Genomic DNA, 27,013 nt, shown 5'->3' with positions numbered 1-27,013 from the left:
TAAGATTACAACTCGATCCAATAAAGTTTCAAAAGAACGAGAGTTGTAACTTAGCAAAAAAAACGCCCATATAGACAGACCCGCTTGAAGACTAACTCAAAATTCTCCATCTTTGTCATCGAATGACCAAAAGGATCGAAAATGAGGACTGACGCCCCTGAAGAATATCAAGTTGATGAAGGAGCGCCAGCGTTGTTGGGATCGTTTGTCGTGGAAGGGCCTGCTGCAGTGTCGTCCAAGTCTTCATGCTCGTTGGTGTCGCGCGATGAAGAATAGGAGCTGGACACCAAAGGAGGAACCTTGAACTTCTTGTATTTCTTCGGTGGAGGTGCAGACCAGGTAAAATCTTCCTTGAGACCCATTGCCTTGAGATCTTCTTCACCATACAGATGTGACAGAATAGCGCAGGTGCGACCGAAGACTTCATGGAAGTAGTAATGGTTTTTCTTCACTGCATTGTATGTAGCAGCCATGTTGTGAAGAAATGAACCAAACTGACGCTTAACCCATTTATGGTTTCGATCCACCTTCTGGTGAAGACTAAGCAGAAGCTCACGGTCGGTCATCACACGAGGAGCAGTTGCTTGAGGAGTAGACTTGGGTGCATTGACATCAGAGTCATGTGTGGCAGAGTCATCATTGGTGGAATAAGATGCAGCTTTGTGAAACTGACCATCCAATGGATGAATGCCTTCATTAATGACAGCAGGAGCCTTGCCCTTTTCATCAGTTGAAGAAAAAGCCTACTTGAGGACTTCAATCGGGGGCAGATAGCTAAGGTGATTCTGAAAATCAGCCTTGTAGTTGAGTGAAAACCTTGTCCTGAGGAATCTCATAATCCAAGGTGCATAAGGTTTCAGCTCAAACGGAGAAGTGCAGCATTTGCCAGAGTCCTCATGAAGAAATCGTGATAGTTTATAGGAATGCTATGTACGATGTTGAATAGAAAATTCTTCATGATGCCAACTATTTCCTCATTAGATGAGTCGTGGCCTTTGATGGGACTCATTATCCTCGTCAGAATGCGATAGACAGTCCGAGGCACATATAGTAATTCCGTCACGAGGAATTTGGTTCGTGGGGCCTGACCTGGCTTCAAAGGCTTCATCAAAACTTGCATGTAGTGATTTGTAAGCTCAGGTTCACTGTAGATGCAACGAGCAGCTTCAAGGGGAGGACTGAGTGGTAAAGCACGAAGCAATTCAGTAGCTGGTGTCGTGTAGTGAGTGTTTTCAGACATCCAGTCCAGCACCCATGAATTCACATCTTCAGAATCTCCTGTGATATGCAGGGTCGCATAAAATTGAAGAATGAGTTCTTCATTCCAATCACAGATGGCAGTGCAGAAATTTAACAGTCTAGCATCATGAAGAACACTCAGGACTGGCTCGAAGCACGGCAGAGATTCCATATCCACGTGAGGAATGTGCTCATGGTAGAAGATTTTGTCTTTGTTAAACAGCACTGAGGAATAGAAAGTAGCCTGGCTGGCAGTCCAGAAACGCCTTTTTCTAATGCGAGCAGAGTCATAGGGGTTGTAGTCTGTGAAGAATACATGCTCGCCAAAGAAATCATCAACCTTGAATTTTTGCTTCCTGGAGACTGGATCCTTTGGCTTGGGTAGAGGAGTGTCAGTGAGTTGCACCACAACCTCAGGAATCGCAATCTCAGGTTCTTCAGGCTGAGGAATTTTGGTTCCTCTTCAGTGGCAGTCTGCGTCTTTAGATGTTCAGCAGCAGCAGTTTCTTCAGCACTAGTGGCTGGAATTTCTTCACGTACAGACGAAGTGGGGTGAGTTTCTTCAGAGCCCATTTGAACAGTTTGTGCAGGGGGCTGAGGTATTTGCTGTAAAGGTGTGAACAGTGGAGAGTTGGGATGTTGACTTTCCCAAAAGTCATCATTCATCACTGGTGTGGTGCAGCCAATGTCCACATCTTCATCTTCCATTTCTTCAATGCTAGCCTCTTCAGCTGTGAACTGAGGCATAGGCGAGGAAACAACTGGTGTTGAAGGGATTTGATACACTTCAATTTCTTCATCCATCTGCTCTGACGAAGCAGCAGAAGGATTGTCTTCATTAGATCCGCTAGGGATCACATATTCTTCATCAAAAGGAACAAGGTCCTTTGATGGCATGGTTGAGATCGGAACAACATCAATGGGATTTTCGAACGAACTTGTCATAGACTTCATTTTCTTCGGAGCTGAAGAATCTGAAGTAGCTAATGCTTTTCTTTTCTTCACAGATGCATGCTCTGCAGCATTGGTCTTCTTCACATCTGATGCAGATGGAAGGATCAGAGTTGGTGTAGGCGCAGGAGGAGCAGAGGAATCTGGTTGATTTTCTTCAGGCACAACTGATGCAGTTGCCCTGACTTCTTCATTTTCTTCAGGCGCACCACTAGTGGATGCCCTGGCAATTTCTTCAGCGGCTGGAATGCAGTCATCAGCCCTGGAACTCACATTTTCTTCAGCGGCCTGAAAGTCATCAGCGGTGTTGGCATGTTCTTCAGTTGGCTGAGCAGATGCTTGTTACCTCTTGAGCACTGCGTTGGATTTCCCCGAAGAGGAGAGGATGATGCAGCGAAGTACCGTAAGTATTTCCCTCAGTTTTTGAGAACCAAGGTATCAATCCAGTAGGAGGCTATGCTCGAGTCCCTCGTACCTACACAAAAACAATAGCTCAACGCAACCAACGCGCTTAGGGGTTGTCAATCCCTTCACGGTCACTTACAAAAGTGAGATCTGATAAAGATGATAAATAAAATTTTTGGTATTTTTGGTATAGAGATGCAAAGTAAAAAGTAAAAGCAAAGCAATAATAAAGTAATAGAGATTGATATGATGAGAAAGAGACCCGGGGGCCATAGGTTTCACTAGTGGCTTCTCTCAAGAGCATAAGTATTCTACGGTGGGTGAACAAATTACTGTTGAGCAATTGACAGAATTGAGCATAGTTATGAGAATATCTAGGTATGATCATGTATATAGGCATCACGTCCGAGACAAGTAGACCAAAACGATTATGCATCTACTACTATTACTCCACTCATCGACCGCTATCCAGCATGCACCTAGAGTATTAAGTTAAAAACAGAGTAACGCCTTAAGCAAGATGACATGATGTAGAGGGATAGTTTCATGCAATATGATAAAAATCCCATCTTGTTATCCTCGATGGCAACGATACAATACGTGCCTTGCTGCCCCTTCTGTCACTGGGAAAGGACATCGCAAGATTGAACCCAAAGCTAAGCACTTCTCCCATGGCAAGAACAACCAATCTAGTAGGCCAAACCAAACTGATAATTCGAAGAGACTTGCAAAGATAACCAAGCATACATAAAAGAATTCAGAGAAGATTCAAATATTATTCATAGATAGACTGGATCATAAACCCACAATTCATCGATCTCAACAAACACACCGCAAAAAGAAGATTACATCGAATAGATCTCCACAAGAGAGGGGGAGAACATTGTATTGAGATCCAAAAAGAGAGAAGAAGCCATCTAGCTACTAACTATGGACCCGTAGGTCTGAAGTAAACTACTCACACTTCATCAAAGGGGCTTGGATGATGATGTAGAAGCCCTCCGTGATCGATGCCCCCTCCGGCGGAGCTCCGAAACAGGCCCCAAGATGGGATCTCGTGGATACAGAAAGTTGCAGCAGTGGAATTAGTTTTTTTGGGTCCTCCCCCGATCGTTTGGGGGTACGTGGATATATTGGGAGGAAGAAGTACGTCGGTGGAGCTTCGAGGGGCCCACGAGGCAGGGGCGCGCCCTAGGGGGGCACGCCCTCCACCCTCATGGCCGCCTCGTGGCTTTCTTGACGAAGGGTCCAAGTCTCCTGGATCTTATCTGATGAGAAAATCACGTTTCCGAAGGTTTCATTCCGTTTGGACTCCGTTTGATATTCTATTTCTCCGAAAAACTGAAATAGGCAAAAAAACAGCAATTCTGGGCTGGGCCTCCGGTTAATAGGTTAGTCCCAAAAATAATATAAAAGTGGAAAATAAAGCCCAATATAGTCCAAAACAGTAGATAATATAGCATGGAGCAATCAAAAATTATAGATATGTTGGAGACGTATCAATGCTTCAGCCTGAGGAATTTCCTGTTGCGATGGAGCTGCAACATTTGAGGTGAACTTCTCAGTTAGTTTAACAAACCTGACCTTCGCTCCTTGCCAATCAGCATAGTAGGCTTTGAAGTCATCGCTGAGGGTTTTGATTTCAGACTGGATTTTTACAAGTTCATCAGTTGTCATGGTGACAACGTTGTTCTTCAGAAATTTCTCATTCTTATATTGCACTTTCTTGATCTGCCTGGCCTTCTCATATTTCCATTTTTCTTCTTGGATGAAATGGGCAGCACGTGACTTTGGCCAGGAGTCAACTTGAAATCAGGCATAGGAGTGTTTGAGTCCTTGTGCCAGAGATCAATATAGTCGAGGATCAACCTTGGATCCAAAAGCAGTGGCACATTTGTGCCTTTGGCTCTAGCGGCCCTGACTTGCCTATCTCTGATGATCTCAGCAAGTTCTTCATCATTAGCTTCGTCTTCTTCAGACAGCACTTGGAAGGCGACCTGCTTCTTCTGAGGACTAGGGCGAGGACCTCGTCCAGCAGTGGCCTTTGTCTTCAGCAGAGAGGGTCCTGTTGAAGAATTGGGTGCAGCTGAGGAACTAGCTGAAGCTCCTAAGGCAATAGAGATGCATGTAGTCCTTTGGCATGTGGCAAGATACACAGGTGCAGAGGACTTTGTCGGAGCAGCTGAGGACTTTGAAGGAGCTGCTGAGGACTTTTGAGGAGCTGAGGATTTTGGAGGAGTAGGAGCAGCATGAGGAATTGGCCTTGAGGGCTTTGAAGATTCTGGCCGTGAGGGCATTGCTGAGGAACTTGGTCCCGAGGGCACTGAAGGCGAAGCACTTGGCTTGTGCGCAGGCTTCTTTGACATGGCCTTCTTAGGTTTGACACAGGCCTCAGCAGCAGCTGCAGCAGAGTCTTCGTTGAATTTCCTCACAGCTTCTCTGGCTTGTCTAGCCAACTTGGCCTGGCGCTTGGCCCATTCATCAGGATAATCCTCACCGCGCTTGAGGCTGGTGGGATCAGCTATTTGGCCAGGTGCCAATGGAGGTCTTGGGCATGGAGGATTGAGTGCGAATTTCTTCATGTATTTGGGAGTAACATATCTGTATTCCCTCCACTATCTTGCCCATCTCCTCTCTATCCTCTGTATGCGCACCTTGCGCTGATTTTTGTCCTTTTTTCCAAACTTGGCCTTATTAGGAGTGCAGTAATCTTTGTATATGTCATCAGGGATTTGAAAGGCAGTATTGATTTCAGGCCTCTTTCCTCCTTTCTGTGGCTTCTTACCGTCAGCCATTTTCTTCAGTTGAGGAATTTGAACAATTGAATTCTCTGAAGAAGTATGCAACTTTTCTTCGAGGAACGCTGCAAATGAGTTAAGTCGATGAGAACCTAGTGATTCAGCAGCGGACATGAGTACCTGTGAACAGAGTATAGTTGCGAGGAATTTTTAGAGGTCATATGCATTCTCAGAAGGTTTTGTAAAAAAGAACAAGTTTGAGGAATTTGACCAGACGAGTCTTGAAGAATTTCACTGAGCGTTCTTAGTCTTAGGTTCCAGAGTTGTACAGATCAGAAATCCGCACAATTGAGGAATCTTGAAGAGAAATTTGCAGCTTAGAGAAATGAATCAAGAATAGATGACATGTGAGGTGTTTTAGTGTGTGAAGATTTGAAGAAAAAACACCTTTGAAGATTTTGTAGATAATCATTTGAATCACAGAGGGCAGTAAAAGTAACTTTTAATTACCCTGAATGAAGAACACGATGAACTGTGGGGTGGAGAAGTGAAGTTCGTCTGTGCAGATCTTCCACGCCCTAACTCGGTGGAGGAAGACGGCTACGGCGGCGGAGAAGTGAAGATTTCCGCGGCCGGCACGAGTACGGCGGCGACGAGGTCGAGGCAGTCAAGCTCTTCCTCACCGGCGACGATGAAGTAGCGGCAGCGCTAGGGTTTGAGAAGCTCGAGCTGGAAAGGAGGTCGAGTGGAGTAATGGAAGTGAGGAAGGGGAGAGGGGTATTTATACCCATGGTGAAAAACGGTTCGCCCGAAGAATTTGGACGAACGTGCCCCTGACCCTTCTCATTCGCATAACATGTGTCACCCACGTACTGAGATGTGGAGATCGTGTTAGATCGTGGGTGAAATATAAGTATATCATGGGATGCGGAACGGTTTGAGCGGCAAAGCCAAAAAATTGGATAAGATAGGTTTTAAAGTTCCGTTCGCAATTTCTTCAGCTGACAAGGACACAGTGAAGATTCTGAACGAGTTTCAAATAGAACGCACATGAAGAATTTGTGAATAGATTGGGTTGAGTTTAGCATAGAGGGAGAAGGGTCCGATCACATTCACTTAGCAGAAAAACCAACTTCAAGAAATAGCTATAACTGAATGTTGTAGAGGACATAAACTCATATATATATAGCCAATGAAGAAAAACGACGAAAATAGTGAAGACAATGCAAAGTTGAAGAATTTGAACAACCGAGGAATTTCAACTTTTGGTGGTGGCATGACCCACCGTATAAGAATGATGATTTCAGACACCGCGTACAATTGTCGTAGGGTTCTGAGAATCAAATTCTTCGTTAATTTCTTCACACTTAGAGTGTTATTCTTCATTGATTGAAGAAAAACGTTTCTTCATGTGTTGCACATCTAAGTCATCAATTTTGCATAAGTGTTAGGATGAGTGTCCTTTTCAAAGAACATTCGAAGAATATGCTTCACAGCCTTATGGTGTGATTCCTTCGGTGTAGCTTGAAATCGGGCACACATGCAAACACTAAGCATTATATCTGGCCTAGATGCACATGAGTACAATAAAGAACCAATCATGGAGTAGTATACCTTATGATCGAAGTCAGTACCATTTTCATCAGTGCACAGATGGCCATTTGTGGGCATAGGAATTTTGACGCATTTGTAATCTTGCATGCCGAACTTCCTCAGTACATCCTTGAGGTATTTCTCCTGAGATATGAATATGCCATTGCGTTGTTGACGAATTTGAAGACCTAAGAAGAATTTCAACTCTCCCATCATAGACACTTGATATTCTTCACTCATCATATAGGCAAATTCATCACTATAACGTTGGTTAGTATAGCCAAAGATAATATAATAAACATATATTTGGCACACAAACAATTCACCATCATAAGATTTAGTGAAAAGAGTAGGGTCGAGTGAACCGGGTTTGAAGTCTTTATTCATAAGGAATTCCTTCAAGGTATCATACCACGCCCGTGGGGCCTGCTTGAGGCCATAGAGGGCCTTATTGACTCTGAAGACTTTGTCAGGATTCTTTGGATCTTCAAAACCTGGGGGTTGAGCAACATATACTTCTTCCTCAAGCTTACCATTGAGGAATGCACTTTTCACATCCATTTGATATAGAGTGATATCATGATGGTTAGCATAAGCAAGTAATATGCGAATAGCCTCAAGTCTAGCAACAGGTGCAAAAGTTTCATCGAAATCAATTCCTTCAACCTGTGTGTAGCCTTGGGCTACAAGCCGTGCCTTATTCCTTACCACAAGGCCATTTTCGTCTTGCTTGTTGCGATAGATCCACTTTGTGCCAATGATATTGTGCTTGCGAGGATCTAGACGTTTGACCAGTTCCCAGACATTGTTGAGCTTGAACTGATGTAATTCTTCTTGCATAGCCTGAATCCACTCAGGCTTCAGAAATGCTTCATCTACCTTAGTGGGCTCTGTGATAGAGACAAAGGCATAGTGCCCACAAAAGTTAGATAAATGTGAAGCTTTTGAGCGTGTGAGAGGACCTAGCGCTTTAATGTCATTGATTATCTTTTCAACTTGCACTTCTTTTGCAATGCGAGGATGAGCTGGTTGTCATTGATGAATTTGATCAGCATTTTCTTCAGCACCATTTTCTTCAGTATTTTCTTCAGGTGCATTAGCTCGACATTCTTCATGTTCTGGAATGAATTCTTCAGCAGATTCTTTAGTAGGAATGACATCCTCAGTAGCCCTGAACTTGATAATTTCCTCAGGTGTTGGTTCATCTATCACAGTAGGTAGGTGCTCTCTTTGCGAGCCATTAGTTTCATCAAACCTCACATCTACAGTTTCAACAACCTTGTGAAGAATGTTGTTGAAGACTCTGTAGGTGTGTGAGTCCTTTCTGTAACCAATCATAAGACTTTCATGTGCTTTCGGTGCAAATTTTGAGTTGTGATGAGGATATCTAATCCAACATTTAGCACCGAAGACTTTGAATTAACTTACATTGGGTTTCTTACCAGTGAGGAGTTCATGGGCAGTCTTCTTGAAGAATTTGTGAAGATATACTCTGTTGATGTTGTGGCACGCAGTATCAATTGCCTCAATCCAAAAACGACGAGGCGTTTTGTATTCATCAAGCATAGTGCAAGCCATCTTAGCAAGAGTCATGTTCTTGCGCTCCACGACGCCGTTCTGCTGAGGAGTATAAGGAGCAGATAACTCATGAGTAATACCAAGTTCATCAAGATAGTCATCAAGACCAGAATTCTTGAACTCAGTTCCATTGTCACTTCTGATGTGCTTGATCTTCACACCAAAGTTGGTTGAAGCCCTCGAGGAAAATCGTTTGAAGACTTCCTGCACTTCATGTTTGTAAGTAATAATGTGTACCCATGTGTATCGAGAGTAACCCTCAACAATAACAAAGTCATATTGAGATGCCTTATTTGAGACTGCAGAATAATGGTTAGGACCGAAGAGATCCATGTGAAGCAATTCAAATGGACGAGTGGTGGTCATGATAGTCTTCGCTAGATGCTTAGCCTTTGTCATCTTACCAGCTTCACAGGCTCCACATAAGTTATCTTTGAGTAATTTGACATTCTCGATGCCAACGACATGCTTCTTCTTCGCAACCGTGTGCAAATTCCTCATGCCTGCATGACCAAGTCGTCGATGCCAGAGCCAGCCTTCTGAAGCTTTTGCAAGTAGGCACACGGCTGGTTGTGGTCCTGTAGAGAAATCAACAATATAGAGGTCTCCTCTCCTAAAGCCTTCGAAGACTTTGGAATTGTCAGCTTCCATAACCACAACACAATGGTACTTGCCAAAGACAACAACCATATCAAGATCGCAAAGCATTGAGACAGACATGATGTTGTATCCCAAGGACTCGACAAGCATGACTTTGTCCATGTGTTGATCCTTTGTGATCGCAACCTTACCTAGACCCAATACCTGACTTTTGCCTTTGTCAGCAAAGATGATATGCTTCAGACGCGACGGAGATAATGGGGCATCCATTAATAGATTCTTGTCACCAGTCATGTGATTTGTACATCCACTATCGAGGACCCACTCAATGGCTTTGGGTTGATCATCATGCAGATGAATTAGTGCAGCTTACGAACTCATATACTTCATCAGTGAAGAATATGACATCAATTCATCAGATCAATTTCATCAAGCAATAGAATAGATAAAGCAGTATGAGGACGTGAGAAATGAAAGTTCATTTCTTCATGGTTAGCCTGCATCCTATCATGCACACTCATGTCTCCAGTAAATTCTTCAGACGATTACGTACATCTGGAGACCTGGCCCTGCAAAAGAGATTAGTTCTTTTTCTTCACCACCCACATCTGAAGGGGTGGCAAAGAGTTCATCACTCTGTGAGCTCCATATGAGAAAGGTGGCATAGAAGCCAGTGCACTTCGTTTCACATAAGAGGGGTTAGGATAAGCATATGAATAAGCAGAGAAATTCTTCGAGGACTTATGAACATAATGATTAGAAGAATAATGCTCATATTCATAGCCCTTAGCTCTTCCCTGCGAAATAGAGTTGTTAGCACGATGATATTCATATGAGAACTTTGATCCTTTTGAGGAATTTGGTCCATATGACGAATTTAATCTGGGGTTCCTATTCTTCACAGGTGGTGTCCTGAGAACATTCACCTGAAGACTTTCGAGGCACCTTTTGGAAACCCAGATTTTCTTCATAGGGGAACCGTTCCCGCAGTTAGTGCCAACATATCTAGCAAATAATTCACCATTCTGATTTTTAAACATTTTATAGTTGGAGTCAAATGACTCATCATCAGAACGAGGAGATTCACATGCAAATCCAGATAGGTTAGATGGATCAACTAGAGGTCCCTTTGCAGCAACCCATAAGGTTTTGGGGTACTGCTTAGGCTTCCAATATGTACCATCAGCATTGAGTTTCCTCTCAAAGGCAATACCCTCTTTCCTAGGGTTCATGTTGAGGATCTGCTTTTTAAGCACATCATAAAGAGTCTGATGCCCTTTGAGGCTTTTGTACATGTCTGTCATGTACAATTCCTTTATCCCTGCATCATCAGTGATACTAGCAGTGTCCTCAGATGAGGAATTCGTGATAGCAGAGGTAGGTGGAGAATTTGAAATATTAGCAGCATTTGAACATTCAGGTGAAGAATTAGCAGATTCACGTTCAATGCACTTCAAGCATGGAGGTACAAATTCTTCCTAAGAAGCGCTGATCTGTTGAGCAAGTAATGAATCACGCTCTTTCTGAAGATCTTCATAACTCACTCTTAGCTTTTTCAAGATCTTGCTTTTTTGAATAAATTCATAAGAAAGCATCTCATGATTAGATAAGAGAGTGTTATGATGACCTTGAAGGTTGTCAAACCAAGTCTGAAGTCTCTGAAGATTTTCAGTCAAGGCTTTAGTGTGATCCATTGCTTCACCCAACATATCGTCACTTTTGTCTAGCATGTTTTGAACCTTTTCATAAGCCCTTCGTTGTTTTACAGCAATCTTAGCAAGTTTAGAATAGCTGGGCTTGAGGTTTTCATCAGATTCATTCTCACTTGATTCAGAGGAGGTATATTTGAGTACCTTGGCACCCTTTGCCGTGAAGCAATAGGTGGGAGCGTAGTCATCATTGCCTTCATCAGCCTTGTTGGTGAGGTCATTTTATTCAATGTTGAAGGTAGACTTGCTGACGAATGCAGTAGCGAGGGCTAGGCTCGCCACACCGGATTCGGACTCCTCAGATGCCTCCTCTTCCTCATTTTCTTCAAATTTAGCCTCAGAGTCCATTTCCTTGCCAATGAATGCCCGAGCCTTCTTGGAGCTGCTCTTCTTGTGAGATGAAGACTTTGAGGATTTTGATGATGAAGATTTTGAGGATTTCTTCTTTTTCTTCGCATCATCAGAACTATAATCCTTGTATTTCTTCTTCTTTGATTGCTTTTCCCACTGAGGACAATCTTGAATGTAATGTCTAGATTTCTTGCATTTGTGACATAGCCTCTTCTTGTAGTCACTGGATGAGGAATCATTGCTCCTTGAGGGTCTTCCAAAGCGACCATGTCTTGAGAACTTCTGGAATTTCTTCACGAGCAGTGCTAGCTCATGGCTTAGTTCTTCAGGATTACCAAGGCTGCTACCGGAGTCTTCATCTTCGGACTCAGATACCGCCTTGGCCTTCAGTGCATGTGATCTGCCATAGCTCGAACCATAGAGATCTCTCTTTTCAGCAAGCTGGAACTCATGAGTATTTAGCCTCTCGACGATATCAGCGGGATCAAGTGACTTGTAATCAGCACGTTCTTGTATCATCAATGAAAGATTATCAAATGAGGAATCAAGCGATCTCAGCAATTTCTTCACCACCTCATGGTCGGTGATGTCAGTGGCACCAAGTGCTTGAAGCTCATTTGATATGTCAGTGAGACGATCGAAGGTTTGTTGAACATTTTCATTGTCGAGTCTTTTGAAGCGGTTGAAGAGATTGCGAAGAACATCAACTCGAGAGTCACGTTGTGTTGAGACTCCTTCATTCACCTTGGACAGCCTATCCCAGATAAGCTTAGCAGTTTCCAAATCACTCACTCTTCCATACTATCTTTTGCTCAAATGGTCACATATGATATTCTTCGCTTGAGAATCGAGTTGCTTGAATCTCTTCACATCAGCAACATTCAGAGAAGGTGTGACTGAGGGAAAACCATTTTCCACAACATACCCGAGATCATTATCAATTGCCTCAAGATGCATTCGTATCTTATTCTTCCAGTATGGGTAGTCCGTCCCATTGAAGGTAGGACACCTAGCAGAGACCTTGATCATACCTGCGGTCGACATAACTAAAACTCCAGGCGGTTAAACCAAAATCACACAGAACAAGGGAGTACCTTGCTCTGATACTAATTGAAAGTGCGTTATATCGACTAGAGGGGGGTGAATAGGCGATTTTTATGAATTCTTCACTGAGGAATTTGCAGGTGAGGAAATTCCTTATCGAAGAACCACTAGCAGCGGAATAAGTACTCAAAACTAAACAGAACAGAACACAAGCATAGTCATCATGATAAAATGAAGACAGGCACAAAGTCCAGAAAGCGTAAGCACAGGATAACATGGGATGAAGACAAACAGACTAAAGAAAATTGAACTGAGGAAATTGAGAAAGTCTTCAGTCAAAGTCTCCAAACACATATACGAACAAGCACTCAACACAGTTATGAGGAAATGAAAGAGTTGAGTAAATAGAACCAGTGAGCTTGGTGAAGACAATGATTTGGTAGACCGGTTCCAACTGTTGTCTTAGTTGTACGTCTGGTTGGAGCGGCTAGGTATTTAAACCTGAGGACACACAGTCCCGGACACACAGTCCTCACCGTATTCTCCTTGAGCTAAGGTCACACAGACCTTGCGCAATCACTCGTGGTAAGTCTTCAGGTGACTCCTGAACCTTCACAAACTTGGTCACTCGGCGATCCACAATTCCTCTTGGATGTTCTAGATCTTGACGCCTAACCGTCTGGAAGAAGCACAGTCTTCAAAGGTAACAAGCGTCGGATCCACGCAGGATCAATCTCTTCAGTGATGCTCAATCACTTAGGGTTTGTAGGTGTTCGGGTTTGGGTTTTCCTCACTTGATGATTTTCGCTCAAAGTCCTCGAAGGATGGGATGCTCTCAAATGACAAGTGTCAGTTTCTCTTGGAGCAACCAACCAGCTAGTGGTTGTAGGGGGCGGCTATTTATAGCCTAGGGAGCAGCCCGACATGATAAGACATAAATTTCCTTCAATGATATGACCGTTAGGTGGGTAGATATTTTGGGACGGCTGGCACATAGCACCGCAATGGTCGAAAATTTGAGTATCAAATTTCTTAGGGCTATCATGTTCCTCACTTTGTAGGCAATCCGCACTGGCGAATTCCTAACTCCTCGGTCAGAACAAATTCCTCAGAGACCAGAAGAACTTCGTCTTTGTCACTTAAGAATGTGACTGAACTGTATGAGATTTCCAATAGCTTCACTCGAAGGAATTGGTAGGTGTAGGATTTTGAGTTGAGCATCACATTGAAATTTTTCCTTAGTATTTCCTCAACCCCCTTTAACAGTACGGTGTTTCCTATGACTCGAGAAAGAGAAAATGAAACTACGAAAACAAAAGTCTTCACGCTTCATGTTCCTCAAATGAATACCAAGTCTTCAGGATTGCACCAATTTCTTCACTTACAAAGTCTTCAGAAATCCAAAGTCTTCAGTCGAAGAACTTCATTTTTAGGGGTCGACTTTCTCTGTAAATATCAAACTCCTCATAGACTTATAGACCTATGTACACTCAAAAACAGATTAGTCCCTTAACCTATAAGTCTTAAATACACCAAAATCACTAAGGGGCACTAGATGCACTTACACTTCACCAGAAGGTGGATCGAAACCATAAATGGGTTAAGTGTCAATTTGGTTCTATTCTTCACAACATGACTGCTAACTCAAAAAAATGCCCATATAGACAGACCCGCTTGAAGACTAACTCAAAATTCTCCCCCTTTGTCATCGAATGACCAAAAGGATCGAAAATGAGGACTAACTCAAAATTCATCAGTGTAACGTTGGTCAGTACAGCCAAAGATAATATCATAAACATATATTTGGCACACAAACAATTCACCATCATAAGATTTAGTGAAAAGAGTAGGGTCGAGTGAACCGGGTTTGAAGTATTTATTCATAAGGAATTCCTTCAAGGTATCATACCACGCCCGTGGGGCCTGCTTGAGGCCATAGAGGGACTTATTGAGTCTGAAGACTTTGTCGGGATTCTTTGGATCTTCAAAACCTGGGGGTTGAGCAACATATATTTCTTCCTCAAGCTTACCATTGAGGAATGCACTTTTCACATCCATTTGATATAGAGTGATATCATGATGGTTAGCATAAGCAAGTAATACGCGAATAGCCTCAAGTCTAGCAACAGGTGCAAAAGTTTCATCGAAATCAATTCCTTCAACCTGTGTGTAGCCTTGAGCTACAAGCCGTGTCTTATTCCTTACCACAAGGCCATTTTCGTCTTGCTTGTTGCGATAGATCCACTTTGTGCCAATGATATTGTGCTTGCAAGGATCTAGACGTTTGACCAGTTCCTAGACGTTGTTGAGCTCGAACTGATGTAATTCTTCTTGCATAGCCTGAATCCACTCAGGCTCCAGAAATGCTTCATCTACCTTAGTGCGCTTTGTGATAGAGACAAAGGCATAGTTCCCACAAAAGTTAGATAAATGTGAAGCTTTTGAGCGTGTGAGAGGACCTAGCGCTTTAATGTCATTGATTATCTTTTCAACTTGCACTTCTTTTGCAATGTGAGGATGAGTTGGTTGTCGTTGATGAATTTGATCAGCATTTTCTTCAACACCAGTTTCTTCGGTATTTTCTTCAGGTGCATTAGCTCGACGTTCTTCATGTTCTGGAATGAATTCTTCAGCAGATTCTTCAGTAGGAATGACATCCTCAATAGCCTTGAACTTGATAGTTTCCTTAGGTGCTGGTTCATCTATCACAATAGGCAGGTGCTCTCTTTGCGAGCCATTAGTTTCATCGAACCGCACATCTACAGTTTCAACAACCTTGTGAAGAACGTTGTTGAAGACTCTGTAGGTGTGCGAGTCCTTTCCGTAACCAAGCATAAGACTTTCATGTGCTTTCAGTGCAAATTTTGAGTTGTGATGAGGATCTCTAATCCAACATTTAGCACCAAAGACTTTGAAATAACTTACATGGGGTTTCTTATCAGTGAGGAGTTCATATGCAGTCTTCTTGAAGAATTTGTGAAGATATACTATGTTGATGATGTGGCACGCAGTATCAATTGCCTCAATCCAAAAACGACGAGGTGTTTTGTATTCATCAAGCATAGTGCGAGCCATCTCAGCAAGAGTCCTATTCTTGCGCTCCACGACGCCGTTCTGCTGAGGAGTATAAGGAGCAGATAACTCATGAGTAATACCAAGTTCATTAAGATAGTCATCAAGACCAGAATTCTTGAACTCAGTTCCATTGTCACTTCTGATGTGCTTGATCTTCACACAAAAGTTGGTTGAAGCCCTCAAGGAAAATCGTTTGAAGACTTCTTGCACTTCATGTTTGTAAGTAACAATGTGTACCCATGTGTATCGAGAGTAATCATCAACAATAATAAAGTCATATTGAGATGCCTCATTTGAGACTGCAGAATAATGGTTAGGACCGAAGAGATCCATGTGAAGCAATTCAAATGGACGAGTGGTGGTCATGATAGTCTTCGCTAGATGCTTAGCCTTTGTCATCTTACCAGCTTCACAGGCTCCGCATAAGTGATCTTTGAGGAATTTGACATTCTCGATGCCAATGACATGCTTCTTCTTCGCAAGCGTGTGCAAATTCCTCATGCCTGCATGACCAAGTCGTCGATGCCAGAGCCAGCCTTCTGAAGCTTTTGCAAGTAGGCACACGGCTGGTTGTGGTCCTGTAGAGAAATCAACAATATAGAGGTCTCCTCTCCTAAAGCCTTCGAAGACTTTGGAATTGTCAGCTTCCATAACCACAACACAACTGTACTTGCCAAAGACAACAATCATATCAAGATCGCAAAGCATTGAGACAGACATGAGGTTGTATCCTAAGGACTCGACAAGCATGACTTTGTCCATGTGTCGATCCTTTGTGATCGCAACCTTACCTAGACCCAATACCTGACTTTTGCCTTTGTCAGCAAAGATGATATGCTTCAGATGCGACGGAGATAATGGGGCATCCATCAATAGATTCTTGTCACCAGTCATGTGATTTGTACATCCACTATCGAGGACTCACTCAGTGGCTTTGGGTTGATCACCTGCAGATGAATTAGTGCAGCTTACGAACTCATATACTTCATCAGTGAAGAATATGACATCAATTCATCAGATCAATTTCATCAAGCAATAGAACAGATAAAGCAGTATGAGGACGTGAGAAATGAAAGTTCATTTCTTCATGGTTAGCCTGCGTCCTATCAGGCACACTCAGGTCTCCAGCAAATTCTTCAGACGATTACGTACGTCTGGAGACCTGACCCTGCAAAAGAGATTAGTTCTTTTTCTTCACCACCCACATCTGAAGGGTTGGCAAAGAGTTCATCACTCTGCGAGCTCCATACGAGAAAGGTGGCATAGAAGCTAGTGCATTTCATTTCACATAAGAGGGGTTAGGATAAGCATATGAATAAGCAGAGAAATTCTTCGAGGACTTATGAACATAATGATTAGAAGAATAATGCTCATATTCATAGCCCTTAGATCTTCCCTGCGAAATAAAGTTGTTAGCACGATGATATTCATATGAGAACTTTGATCCTTTTGAGGAATTTGGTCCATATGAAGAATTTAATCTGGGGTTCCTATTCTTCACAGGTAGTGTCCTGAGGACATTCACCTGAAGACTTTCAAGGCACCTTTTGGAAACTCAGATTTTTCTTCATAGTGGAACCGTTCCTACAGTTAGTGCCAACATATCTAGCAAATAATTCATCATTCTGATTTTTAAACAGTTTATAGTTGGAGTCAAATGACTCATCATCAGAACGAGGAGATTCACAAGCAAATCCAGATAAGTTAGATGGATCAACTAGAGGTCCCTTTGCAGCAACCCATGAGGTTTTGGGGTACTGCTTAGGCTTCCAATATGTACCATCAACATTGAGTTTCCTCACAAAGGTAATACCCTCTTTCCTAGGGTTCCTGTTGAGAATCTGCTTTTTAAGCACATCACAAAGAGTCTGGTGCCCTTTGAGGCTTTTGTACATGCATGTCATGTACAATTCCTTCAGCCCTGCATCGTCAGTGATACTAGCAGTGTCCTCAGATGAGGAATTAGTGATAGCAGAGGCAAGTGAAGAATTTGAAACATTAGCAGCATTTGAACATTCAGGTGAAGAATTAGCAGATTCACGTTCAATGCACTTCAAGCATGGAGGAACAAATTCTTCCTGAGAAGCGCTGATCTGTTGAGCAAGTAATGAATCACGCTCCTTCTGAAGATCTTCATAACTCACCCTTAGCTTCTCAAAATCTTGCTTTTTTGAAGAAATTCATAAGAAAGCTTCTCATTATTAGATAAGAGAGTGTTATGATGACCTTGAAGGTTGTCAAACCAAGTCTGAAGTCTCTGAAGATTTTCAGTCAAGGCTTTAGTGCGATCCATTGCTTCACCCAACATATCGTCACTTTTGTCTAGCATGTTTTGAACCTTTTCAAAAGCCCTTCATTGTTTTATAGCAATCTTAGCAAGTTTAGAATAGTTGGGCTTGAGGTTTTCATCAAATTCATTCTCACTTGATTCAGAGGAGGTATATTTGAGTACCTTGGCACCCTTTGCCATGAAGCAATAGGTCGGAGCGTAGTCATCATTGCCTTCATCAGCCTTGTTGGTGAGGTCATTTTCTTCAATGTTGAAGATAGACTTGCTGACGAATGCAGTAGCGAGGGCTAGGCTTGCCACACCGGATTCGGACTCCTTAGATGCCTCCTTTTCCTCATTTTCTTCAGATTCAGTCTCAGAGTCCATTTCCTTGCCAATGAATGCCCGAGCCTTCTTGGAGCTGCTCTTCTTGTGAGATGAAGACTTTGAGGATTTTGATGATGAATATTTTGAGCATTTCTTCTTTTTCTTCGCATCATCAGAACTGTAATCGTTGTATTTCTTCTTCTTTGATTCCTTTTCCCACTGAGGACAATCTTGAATGTAATGTCCAGATTTCTTGCATTTGTGACATAGCCTCTTCTTGTAGTCACCGGATGAGGAATCATTGCTCCTTGAGGGTCTTCCAAAGCGACCACGTCTTGAGAACTTCTGGAATTTCTTCATGAACAGTGCTAGCTTATGGCTTAGTTCTTCAGGATCACCAAGGCTGCTACCGGAGTCTTCATCTTCGGACTCAGATACCGCCTTAGCCTTCAGTGCATGTGATCTGCCATAGCTCGAACCATAGAGATCTCTCTTTTCAGCAAGCTGGAACTCATGAGTATTTAGCCTCTCGACGATATCATCGGGATCAAGTGACTTGTAATCAGCACGTTCTTGTATCATCAATGCCAGAGTATCAAATGAGGAATCAAGCGATCTCAGCAATTTCTTCACCACCTCATGGTCGGTGATGTCAGTGGCACCAAGTGCTTGAAGCTCATTTGAGATGTCAGTGAGACGATCGAAGGTTTGTTGAACATTTTCATTGTCGAGTCTTTTGAAGCGGTTGAAGAGATTGCGAAGAACATCAACTCGAGAGTCACGTTGTGTTGAGACTCCTTCATTCACCTTGGACAGCCTATCCCAGATAAGCTTAGCAGTTTCCAAATCACTCACTCTTCCATACTATCCCTTGCTCAAATGGTCACATATGATATTCTTCGCTTGAGAATCGAGTTGCTTGAATCTCTTCACATCAGCAACATTCAGAGAAGGTGTGAGTGAGAGAAAACCATTTTCCACAACATACCAGAGATCGTTATCAATTGCCTCAAGATGCATTCGTATCTTATTCTTCCTGTAGGGGTAGCCTGTCCCATCGAAGGTAGGACACCCAGCAGAGACCTTGATCATACCTGCGGTCGACATAACTAAAACTCCAGGCGGTTAAACCAAAATCACACAGAACAAGGGAGTACCTTGCTCTGATACTAATTGAAAGTGCATTATATCGACTAGAGGGGGGGGTGAATAGGCGATTTTTATGAATTCTTCACTGAGGAATTTGCAGGTGAGGAAATTCCTTAGCGAAGAACCACTAGCAGCGGAATAAGTACTCAAAACTAAACATAACAGAACACAAGCATAGTCATCATGATAAAATGAAGACAGGCACAAAGTCTAGAAAGCATAAGCACAGGATAACACGGGATGAAGACAAACAGACTGAAGAAAATTGAATTGAGGAAATTGAGAAAGTCTTCAGTCAAAGTCTCCAAACACATATACGAACAAGCAGTCAACACAGTTATGAGGAAATGAAAGAGTTGAGTAAATAGAACCAGTGAGCTTGGTGAAGACAATGATTTGGTAGACCGGTTCCAACTGCTGTCTTAGTTGTACGTCTGGTTGGAGCGGCTAGGTATTTAAACCTGAGGACACACAGTCCTCACTGTATTCTCCTTGAGCTAAGGTCACACAGACCTCGCCCAATCACTCGTGGTAAGTCTTCAGGTGACTCTTGAACCTTCACAAACTTGGTCACTCGGAGATCCACAATTCCTCTTGGATGCTCTAGACCTTGACGCCTAACCGTCTAGAAGAAGCACGGTCTTCAAAGCTAACAAGCGTCGAATCCACGCAGGATCAATCTCTTCAGTGATGCTCAATCACTTGGGGTTTGTAGGTGTTCAGGTTTGGGTTTTCCTCACTTGATGATTTTCGCTCAAAGTCCCCGGAGGATGGGATGCTCTCAAATGACAAGTGTCAGTTTCTCTTAGAGCAGCCAACCAGCTAGTGGTTGTAGGGGGCGGCTATTTATAGCCTAGGGAGCAGCCCAGCATGATAAGACATAAATACCCTTTAATGATATGACCGTTAGGTGGGTAGATATTTTGGGACAGCTGGCACATAGCACCGCGACGGTCAAAAATTTGAGTATCAAATTTCTCAGGGCTATCATGTTCCTCACTTTGTAGGCAATCCGCACTAGCGAATTCCTAACTCCTCAGTAAGAACAAATTCCTTAGAGACCAGAAGAACTTCGTCTCTGTCACTGAAGAATGTGACTGAACTGTATGAGATTTCCAATAGCTTCACTCGAAGGGATTGGTAGGTGTAGGATTTTGAGTTGAGCATCACATTGAAATTTTTCCTTAGTATTTCCGCCTTTAACAGTACAGTGTTTCCTATGACTCAAGAAAGAGAAAATGAAACTACGAACACAAAAGTCTTCATGCTTCATGTCCCTCGAATGAATACCAAGTCTTCAGGATTGCACCAATTTCTTCACTTACAAAGTCTTCAGAAATCCAAAGTCTTCAGTCGAAGAACTTCATTTTTAGGGGTCGACTTTCTCTGTAAATATCAAACTCCTCATAGACTTATAGACCTGTGTACACTCAAAAACACATTAGTCCCTTAACCTATAAGTCTTCAATACACCGAAATCACTAAGGGGCACTAGATGCACTTACACTTCACCAGAAGGTGAATCGAAACCATAAATGGGTTAAGCGTCAGTTTGGTTCTATTCTTCACAACATGACTGCTACACATAATGCAGTGAAGAAAAACTATTACTACCTCCATGAAGTTTTCGGTCGCACCTGGGCTGTCCTATCACATTTGTATGGTGAAGAAGATCTGAAGAAAATGGGTCTCAAGGAAGATTTTGACTAGTCCGCACCTCCACCGAAGAAATTCAAGAAGGTCAAGGTTCCTTCTTTGGTGACCAACTCATATTCTTCATCGCGTGAAACCGACGAGTATGAAGACTTGGACGACACTGCGGCAGGCCCTACAATGACAAACGACCCCAACAACGCTGGCGTTCCTCCATCAACTTGATATTCTTCAGGGGCGTTAGTCCTCATTTTCAACCCTTTTGGTCATTCGATGACAAAGGGGGAGAAATTTGAGTTAATCTTCAAGCGGGTCTACCTATATGGGCGTTTCTTCTCTAAGTTATAACTCTCGTTCTTTTGAAGACTTTGCTGGATCGAGTTGTAATCTTAAACTCTATGGTGGCCTGATACTTTTGCTGTGTTTTCGTGCATGCTTATTCCTCATTAATGTTAATGCACACATGCGGAATTACATCGGTCACCATATTTCATCATGCATTTCAAATTCTTCATATTATATGTTACATGCGTGTATGAATTACAAGATATAGGAGGAGATCTCCACGATTCTACTCTTCAAAGTGTGCATTGCTTCAAAAGCAAGTTCCTCACTATGCACATCTTCACGGGGAGTTCTTCCATATCTTGCAATCAAATCCCCCAATTCCAGTATTTACACTTCGTATGTTTATCCCAATTGAAAATTTAACCTATATTGTCATCAATCACCAAAAAGAGGGAGATTGTAAGTGCATCTAATGCCCCTTAGTGATTTTGGTGTATTGAAGACTTATAGGTTAAGGGACTGTAAGTGCATCCAGTGCCACCCCTAGTTGGTTTTGGAGTATTAACGACAAACCTAGTTGAGGGACTAATGTGTTTGTGAGAATTGCAGGATAACACAGGTAGAAGTCCCTCATTGATTCGGTTTTCCTACCAGAGATGACCCCTAAAAATGTATGAAGACATTGAAGTCAAAGGTGGTATATGAAGATATTCACATTGAAGACTATGACAAGAGAAGACACCACATGAAGCCTATGGAGCTCGAAGACTTAGATCTTTCGTATTTCTCTTTCTTCTGTGTTGAGTCATAGGAACCACCGTACTGCTAAGTGGGGTCCAAGAGAACCAGTCAGAATGACTGAAGTGATGCTTAAACAAAACCTATGTCTTCAAGTGAAGACTTTGAGAGCGAATCTTGTCCAGAGTCGGGCAAGTCAGCTTTGCTTGAAGCCCAAGTAAAGTTGCCGTGTGAGTTTGAAATCTGACTGTTGGAACACGTGTCAGTTCCTTAGTGACCCAGGGTCATTTCGGACAAATCAGGTCGGGTTGCCAAGTGGCTATAAATAGCCCACCCCCTATAACCATAAATGGTTGGCTGCTCAGATTCAGAGTACGGCTTTTGTCATTTGAGAGCAACCCACCTCAAAGCCTTTGAGAGAGAATTCCTTGCGAGGATAAAGCCCTAACCACCCAGAGCCAAAGAGAATTAGGCATCACTTAAGTCTTCTTGTCTGTGTGATCTGAAGACTTATTACACTTGAGGACTGTGCATCCTCCAGCCGGTTAGGCGTCGCGTTATGAGCATCTGTAGGATCAAAAGTATGTCTAGAGGGGGGGTGATTAGACTGCTTGACCAAATAAAAACTTAGCATTTTCCCAATTTTAGTTCTTGGAAGATTTTAGCTATTGTAGGACAAGTCAAGCAATCATCACACAATTCAAGCAAGCATCCAAAGAGTATATTGGCAGCAGAAAGTAAAGTATGCAACTTGCAAGAATGTAAAGGGAAGGGTTTGGAGAATTCAAACGCAATTGGAGACACGGATGTTTTTCCTGTGGTTCGGATAGGTGGTGCTATCCTACATCCACGTTGATGGAGACTTCAACCCACGAAGGGTAACGGTTGCGCGAGTCCACGGAGGGCTCCACCCACGAAGGGTAACGGTTGCGCGAGTCCACGGAGGGCTCCACCCACAAAGGGTCCACGAAGAAGCAACCACCCACAAAGGGTCCACAAAGAAGCAACCTTGTCTATCCCACCATGGCCATCGCCCATGAAGGACTTGCCTCACTAGCGGTAGATCTTCACGAAGTAGGCGATCTCCTTGCCCTTACAAACTCCTTGGTTCAACTCCACAATCTTGTCGGAGGCTCCCAAGTAACACCTAGCCAATCTAGGAGACACCACTCTCCAAGAAGTAACAAATGGTGTGTAGGTAATGAACTCCTTGCTCTTGTGCTTCAAATGATAGTCTCCCCAACACTCAAATCTCTCTCATAGGATTTGGATCTGGTGGAAAGAAGATTTGAGTGGAAAGCAACTCGGGGAAGGCTAGAGATCAAGATTCATATGGTAGGAATGGAATATCTTGGTCTCAACACATGAGTAGGTGGTTCTCTCTCAGAACATATGAGTTGGAATTGTGTATGTGTTCTGATGGCTCTCTCCACGAATGAAGAGGAGGTGGAGGGGTATATATAGCCTCCACACAAAATCCAACCGTTACACACAGTTTTCCAATCTCGGTGGGACCGAATCAACAAACTCGGTCGGACCGAAAAGGTAAACCTAGTGACCGTTAGAGATTTTCGGTGGGACTGACATGCAACTCGGTAGGACCGATATGGTTAGGGTTTGGGCATAACGTAATCTCGGTGAGACCGATTACACAAACTCGGTGGGACCGATTTTGGTAATAAGCTAACCAGAGAGTTGGTCAGGCAAACTCGGTGGGACCGATTTGCTCTTTTGGTGAGACCGAAAAGTTACAAAAAGGAAACACTGAATTTACATTGCAATCTCGGTGGGACCAATTCGCTCTTTCGGTGAGACCGAAAAGTTACAAAAGGGAAACAGAGAGTTTGCAATCCCATCTCGGTGAGACCGAGATCCCTATCGGTAGAACCGATTTGCTAGGGTTTGGCAGTGGCTTATGACAAGTGAAACTCGGTGGCGCCGGATAGAAAGAATCGGTAGGACCGAGTTTGGCTTAGGGTTTAGGTCATATGTGGATATGGGAAAGTAGTTGAGGGTTTTGGAGCATATCACTAAGCACATGAAGCAAGAGGCTCATTAAGCAACACCTCATCCCTCCTTGATAGTATTGGCTTTTCCTAAAGACTCAATGTGATCTTGGATCACTAAAATATAAAATGAAGAGTCTTGAGCTTTTGAGCTTGAGCCAATCCTTTGTCCTTCGCATTTTGAGGGTTCCACTTTCACCATCCATGCCATGCCAATCATTGAGCTTTCCTGAAATAATCATCTTGGAATAGCATTAGCTCAATGAGCTATATGTTGTTATGAATTACCAAAACCACCTAGGGATAGTTGCACTTTCAGCATCCAAGAGACATTGTGGATTGCCGGTGAACGAAGTCTGTGAAGGTTTAGGAGTCTACCTTGAAGACTTACCAGAGTGATTGGGCGAGGTCTGTGTGACCTTAGCTCAAGGGGAATACGGTGAGGACTGGGTGTCCCGAGCTGCGTGTTCGGGACTGTGTGTCCTAAGGTTTAAATACCTAGCCGCCCTAACCAGACGTATAGTTGTCACAGCAACTGGAATTGGTCCAACAAATCATTGTCTTCAGCGAGTCACTGGTTTCATCTTCCCTTCCCTTTACTTACTGTTACTCCTTGTGAAGTCATTGTATGTTTGCACTATCGTTTGTCTTCACTGAGTGACTGTGTGTTCTGTGTGGCTTCACAATATCTTCCTACCTGATCCTTACTACATTGCTGCTATCAGTCATTGTGCTTTCACTCTATTGAATACTTGACTATGGCTTGCCTAGTGTAGTCTACCTTCCGCTGCAGGGTAATAGGTTTATTTCTATCGTTTGTCTTCATAACTTCCACGTTTTGAAGACTTTCATAAAAATCGCCTATTCACCCCCCCTCTAGTTGATATAATGCACTTTCAATTGGTATCAGAGCAAGGTGCTCCCTTGTTCTGTGTGATTCGGTTTAACCACCTGGAGTTTTAGCTATGTCGACTGCAGGGATAATTAAAGTCTCCGCTGTGTGCCCCGTCTTCGATGGAACTGAATATCCCTACTGTAAGAATAAGATGCGCATGCATCTTGAAGCCATTGACGTCGACCTATGGTATGTCGTCAAGAACGGCGTTCCCAAGGCTGGAGAAGGTGTCACTGCTGCTGATGTCAAGAAGTTTGTTCAACTGAACTCTACTGCCAAGAATATCATCTGTGGTCATCTGACCAAAGGACAGTATGGCCGTGTGAGTGCTTTGGAAACATCTAAGCTAGTCTGGGACTGGCTCTCCAAGGTCAATGAAGGCGTCTCAACCCAGAGAGATCAGAGAATCAGCATCCTTCGCAACCTCTTCAACCGCTTCAAGCGAAATGACAATGAGAATGTCCAGCTCACATTTGACCGACTCACTGACATCACAAATGAGCTTCAAGCCCTCGGTGCTACTGAGATCACCAAACATGAAGTCGTCAAGACACTACTGAGATCACTTGATAGTTCGTTTGACACCCTAGCCCTGATGATTCAAGAACGTCCTGATTTCAAGACACTCGATCCGTCTGACATACTTGAGAGGCTCAACACACATGAGTTTCAGCTTTCTGAGAAAAGAGATATCTACGGTCCAAACTATGGGCGAACTCATGCCTTGAAGGCAAAAGCTGTCTCCTCATCTGAAGAAGAATCTGACAGCAGTTCGGATGATCCTAAAGACATTGAAAGGGAACTTGCTATGCTTGTGAAGAAGTTCCAAAAATTCACCAAGAAGAAAGGTTTCAGAAAGTCTTCCCGATCAAGCTCAAGGAATGATGAAGATTCTGCTCACGACTACAAGAAGAAAACATGTCACAAGTGCAAGAAACCTGGCCACTTCATCTCTGAGTGTCCACAGTGGGACAATGAGAACAAAAAGAAGAAGAAGAGCAAGGAATATGACTCTGACGACTAGAAGAAGAAGAAATACTCAAAGTCTTCTTCCAAGTCTTCCTCAAAGTCTTCATCACACAAGAAGAGCTCATCTGGCAAGGCACGTGCGTTTGTTGGCAAGGAAATGGATTCAGAGGAGGAGTCCGCGTCTGAGGAGGCGGAGGTGGAGTCTGAGGAGGAGTCCGATTTAGGCGTCGCAAGTCTGGCTACAGCATACGTTGCCAAGTCCATATTCAACACTGAAGACAATGACTTCATCACCGACACCGATGCAAATGACAAGGACTACTCCGCTTCTACCTACTGCTTCATGGCACGCGGTGCCAAGGTAAACACACGCACTACTCACTATCAAACATCTAGTGACGATGACTCTGATTGTGGTTCAAAACCCAGCTACAAAACACTTGCTAAAATTGCAACTGAACAACAAAAAGCTATGGAACATATTCAAAAACTGTTAGACAGAAGCGATGATCTGTTAGGTGCTGAAATGACTCGATCTGAATCCTTAATTGAAGACATAAAAAATCTTCACGTTAAGTATGTGGAACTTGAAAGTCGTCATGAAACTCTCTCAACAACTCATGAAAAGCTTTCTTATGATTATCTTCAAAGGAAGCAAGATCTTGAGAAATTGAGAGCGGCTCATGAAGATCTTCAAAAGAAAAACGAGTCACTTCGCGCCAAACAGATCAGTTCCGCTCAGGAAGGATTTGAACCACCATGTCTTAAATGCATTGAGCGTGATAATGCTACTTCTGTTGCTGAATGTTCTACTGCTACTACTGTTGCAATATCTTCAACTGTTGATGTGGTAACTAACCCCTCTGCTGAGGATACCACTGCTATTGCTGATGAGAATGCTAGGTTGAAGACATTGCTTGAAACAGGGATGTACAAAAGTCTTAAAGGGCATTAGACACTATGTGATGTCTTGAAAAAGCAGATTCTGAACCGAAACCCGAGGAAAGAGGGTGTTGGGTTCATAAGGAAAATGAATGCTGATGGCTCTTACTGGAAATCTGAACAGTACCCCAAAACCACATGGGTTGCTGCAAAGGAACCTTCAGCAGATCCATCCAATCTATCTGGCTTCACTTGTGCTAACCCCATTATCATTGATGAATCCCTTGATGCAAACTATAAACTGTTTAAGAATCAGAATGGTGAAGTGTTTGCCAGGTATATTGGTACTAACTGCAGGAATGGACCGCCTATGAAGAAGATCTGGGTTCCGAAAATGTGTCTGGAGAATCTTCCTATGAATGTCATCATGACACCTCACGTGAAGAAGACAAACCTCAGACCAAAGGCTTCATACGGTCCAAAGGCTTCATACAGAAAGAGGACTCACCTGAGTCGCACTAACGCAAATGTTTTGCAGGGAAACCATACTCAGG

This window comes from Triticum aestivum, chromosome 6A (assembly GCF_018294505.1).
Source record: "Triticum aestivum cultivar Chinese Spring chromosome 6A, IWGSC CS RefSeq v2.1, whole genome shotgun sequence".
Classification (NCBI taxonomy): domain Eukaryota; kingdom Viridiplantae; phylum Streptophyta; class Magnoliopsida; order Poales; family Poaceae; genus Triticum; species Triticum aestivum.
Note: the sequence above shows the minus strand (reverse complement) of the source record.